This window comes from Lepisma saccharinum, chromosome 29 (assembly GCF_977018435.1).
Source record: "Lepisma saccharinum chromosome 29, izLepSacc3.1, whole genome shotgun sequence".
Taxonomy (NCBI): Eukaryota; Metazoa; Arthropoda; class Insecta; order Zygentoma; family Lepismatidae; genus Lepisma; species Lepisma saccharinum.
Window position 1 is genome coordinate 13720782 of NC_139257.1, and position 4559 is coordinate 13725340.

Consider the following 4559-nt stretch of genomic DNA (forward strand, 5'->3'; position numbering starts at 1 on the left):
GAAAAGAGTATCGCATCCAGAGTGTTAAACATATACTTACAACCAACACCGTCAGGAAAATTGCTCTGGATGCACGAGACGACAGAGATGTATTCTCGAATGTGGAATTCATACCCTGCCGTGGGGTCACTATAGCATGAAAACAGGTAAAACTTGCTCTCTGTGCCCGAAATAAAAATAAAGAAATTTGATTTACTAGTGGTTTTTTTTTGCCCTCGAATGCAAAACGAGGGGATGAAAATTTGGGGTGCATGTGCAGGGCCAAAGGGGAAGTTCCTTTGCGCGCTCAAGCACGGCATTTTTTATTTCTTGTTATTTCCTATGCATATTTAAAACTGCTCTGTCTGTCGCTCGTTCCTGACATCATACACAAAAGTTTTCTCTGCAATAAGAATGACGCTGCATAGAGTTTCGGCAGGCAAGGCGTCATGGAACTCACAGACAATTTTGATGTTGGTGCGATCGTTAACAACCACCTGCTTTCTCTTCGATGTGTTAATAACAAACATGGGTCTGCGAGCTATGAACTCATTGGGGTTGTAGTACACGTCCACGTTGCCGGAGGTCACTATCTGGTGAGCTGTGTATGCCTCGTACAGTTTCAGGTAGACGTTGTTTGCAATGTTCAGGTTGTAGTTCTCACGCGGGAATATCTCGTTTCTGCCATTTTTGAGGTAGATGTTCTTGATCTTGCAGTTGTCGAGCTGGCTCGAATCTTTTTCTTGGTTGTTGTCCTCCCCTGTCTGGAAGAGCACGACCACAAACTCTGGCATATCGTACCGGATGCTGTTAAACTGTGTGGTCACGTCAAATTCAAAATGGTTGCCGGAAGCAGGATTCTGCACGCACTGGTAACCGTAAAATTGGATGGGTACTGTGGGATTCTTCAAAATGTCTGCTTTGTACTTGAGAGCGTAGTTAGTTTCGTATTCGACTACTGGCATGCGCAGCTCCATGGACTGGATGATGCACTTGGCAGGATCAAGTAGTGTGTTGGGAAGTGCTGAACCGTCTGCACTCAAGGTGCTGTAACGCATCAGCGCATTGTTGTCGTTGGCGCTTCTGCGGAAAGTGACGCGCAAACCACGCTTCCACATAATCTGTGTGTAGTCGGAGAAGAAGCCAGGAAGCAGGCGCATGGGAAACAGTACTGTGTGACTTTAAGTTTTGATTTTTGTACCTGCTTCGAATCCCCCTGTCTGGTAGTATGCTGCATTGGTCTTGGAGAGTTTAAATGTTCCCACAGCTGTAGAGGTAATCCCGGGGTAGTCAACCCTATCGATGACGGTGCCATACTTTCTAACTTCCACCTGCGAGAACAGGTACGGCACAAAAGTCTTAAGTCTTACAAGTCTTAAATTTGCATTGGCAAGGAATGCTTCGCCGTTGTCTGTCTTCACAACATCAAACTTTATATAGAAATCAGCTCTGTGAGGGTGAATAAACCCGTCCGCGACGTCTACGTCGTATTCTATCTCTTGATTCGCTTCATTGAGGTTGGCAAACGTGCGACGATTGAGAGGGAAGGACTGCAACTCGTAACTTTCGATTTGCTCCATAATGGTTATTTATTACATGTTAATCTCCACGACGGCTATGGTCGTGGCTCCTGAAAAATCAACCACCTCCCCCTTCTCGTTGGTAATTGCCAATTCTATGTTGTCTATGCGATTACGAGATACAGGAAAGTATATAGGTGGGGAGGGTGTGTAGATAATTGGCTCCATGAACTCAGAGTTTGGTTTGAACGTTGCGATAATACCTGTCTGCTTGTGACTCCCTGGGATGCCGTCCGAGGATTTGGTGATCATACCTTCTGCCACATTGCAATGTATGTTCAGAGTCTCGATTGCTAGAAATTTAGGACTGTTAGCACCGATGTGCTTGATGCCAGGTTCGAGCTTTGTATTATTCTCGAATCCCAAAAGCTCTCCAATGGTACCCAGGTCTACGGTTTCCGTGGAGACACCAGTTCCACCCTGTGAGTTACAGAATTTTGCGACAGCAGTACACTTCTTGGCAATTGAGCCTGCAAGGTAGACAGGTTGTACTGGCGAGGGGTGATGCTGATTTTTTCGCTGCCAATTTTGATGGTATTGTTGTGTACCGTCACGTTAGGTATCAGGTACATGCTGTAGAATGCACGAAGAGCAATAGATTTAGGATAGATGATATCGTCATGCAATGTGAGTTTCAGAAGCGAAGTCTCGCTTGTGAGATGGAATACTCCCATAGTGCTTCAGGTGCCACAATGCTTTCTGGAAATCCTCGATTGTTAGGTTATTCAATTGCGAGAGGAAGACAAGCATGGAAACGCAGAGATGGCCACAGTTCACATCGCTGAAACCCTGAATACGTTCGTCATTGTAGTAGAGGTTGGCAACACTGAGATACTTTACCAACCCAGCAGGTGGCATGCCTCCTAATGAATCGAAAACAAATGCTTTGTTGTTGGCTTTGAGGTAGCATATCCAATGTGTACCTGGATTTTCGTAACTGTCTAGGTCAGGCATGTCAAACTCAAAATATGAACTGGGCCAAATAGTCAGTAGTGTTAGATAGGGCGGGCCGCAAGGAAAAAAAAAAATCTTTAATACTTTATTTTAAAGAATGACTAACATAACACTTAATAATATATATTGAACATTCATTGATACTTGATCATTGCTTCTTGCCTGACAGCTGGCATCTTTTTTCTGCCACCAACTTATCAATATCAGGAGACATCTTATTCAAAGCAGCTACTTTCAGAACACAGCTAAGATGAACGTCTGAAAATCTGGATCTCGGTGGTGACTTGTTTCCTTTCACGAGTGAGAAAAGTTTTTCACACTGGTAAGTGCTACCGAACATGGAAATTATTTCACACCCAAATTTGCGGGTTTCTGGAAAAGTTCAGGCAAGTACTTGTAAAAGTCAGGGATACCCACTTCGCTGTACTTTTGTTTCAAAGTTGAGTCGCACTGAATTTCAATTACTTCCATCTGCAAATGTGCTGCTACTTTTTCTACGTCAGTCGTAAACAGGACTGAAAACAGGGAGATCTGGTCTTCCAAAGAACGAACATCGTGGAACCTTTTCCCGAATTCAGTATTCAAAACCTGAATTTTTTCGGCGTACTTTTTGTACAAAACAGGGTCCTTTGAACTTGATCTGTATTTAGAACAAGTTGGAAAGTGCGTCAAGTCTTCGTTTCTTAACTGTTTTTCCCAAAGCAATAACTTACGCTCGAATGTTTTGACTTGTTCATGTTGGTGATTATTTGATCTTTTCCTTGCTGTTTCAAATTTAAATCTCACAAGTGTTTCGTTATATCAACAAGAAAGGAAAGATCTTGTAACCACGTTGGTTGCGAAAAAAGGCTGGTGTCTTATTCTTTCATTTACAAAAATTCGCATATTTCATCTTTGAAGTTCCAGAATCTTTCAAGGACCATAGAACACGATAGCCAAGTGCACTTCTGTGTAGTAGGGCACTCCAGAATATTCGCTTTCTAAACCTGTTAAGAAAGCAGAAAATTGTCGCTGGTTTAAGCCACGGGATCTTATGAAGTTGATAGCTTTTTCACAGGCTTCATCACACTTTCCATGTTGATTACTTTTGAACACAAGACCTCTTGGTGAATGATGCAATGCACATGATGGAACATGTGTTTATCGCAGGATTCACGAAATTCGTTTTGCAGTTTTGTCACAAAACCATTATTTTTTCCCCGTCATTGAAGGGGCACCATCCGTAGCTACACAGGATAACTTTGACAGAGGTACATCATACTTCCACAAAAGTTCACGAACAGCAATAAATATATCCTCACCGGTAGTGGTGTCATGCAATGGTACAATGTCCAATATCTCCTCATCACAAGCACGAAGAAACACAGCTAAGTGAGCTACACCACCGATGTCTGTACTCTGATCACAAGCGATGGAATAAGCAATAATATTTAACACTTTTGTTTTAATTTGATCACTCAAATCACAGGCCAGTTCGGTTACTCTTTCAGCAACCATGTTGCGGGATACTGAAATGCCTTGAAAAGCTTTTACACTTGCGGGATTAACTATTTCCGTTTAATAAACTCGCCTTCAGCAAAAGGTTTTGACTGTTTAGCTATCAACTCCGACAATGCGTAGCTTGCGCGTACCGCAGCTTCGCTTTCTTGAGCTACTTTAGTAGGTTTTCGGGCGAAGGCAGCTTGTTCCTCTTTCCCTTCAACCCTCCCCTCATTCTAGATTCCGGAGGAAAAACTGCGTAGGCAGACGACTTAGCCTTAGGCTCTGAACAACTGGTAATCACTACATTCGTCAACCACCCCAATAATGCAACACGACCACCTTTTTTCACCTACCGACGGGTATATCCTGTCCAAGAGGAAAACGTGTGAAATTTCACATCGTCTTATATAATAACACAGATATTTTAGCAACTACTACATCTGAAGGCTCTATTATTTAAAAACAGGTAATAGCAAAGGGGCCGCACAAAAATATATCGAGGGCCGCATGCGGCCCGCGGGCCGTGTGTTTGACATGCCTGGTCTAGGTTAACCACGGTACACT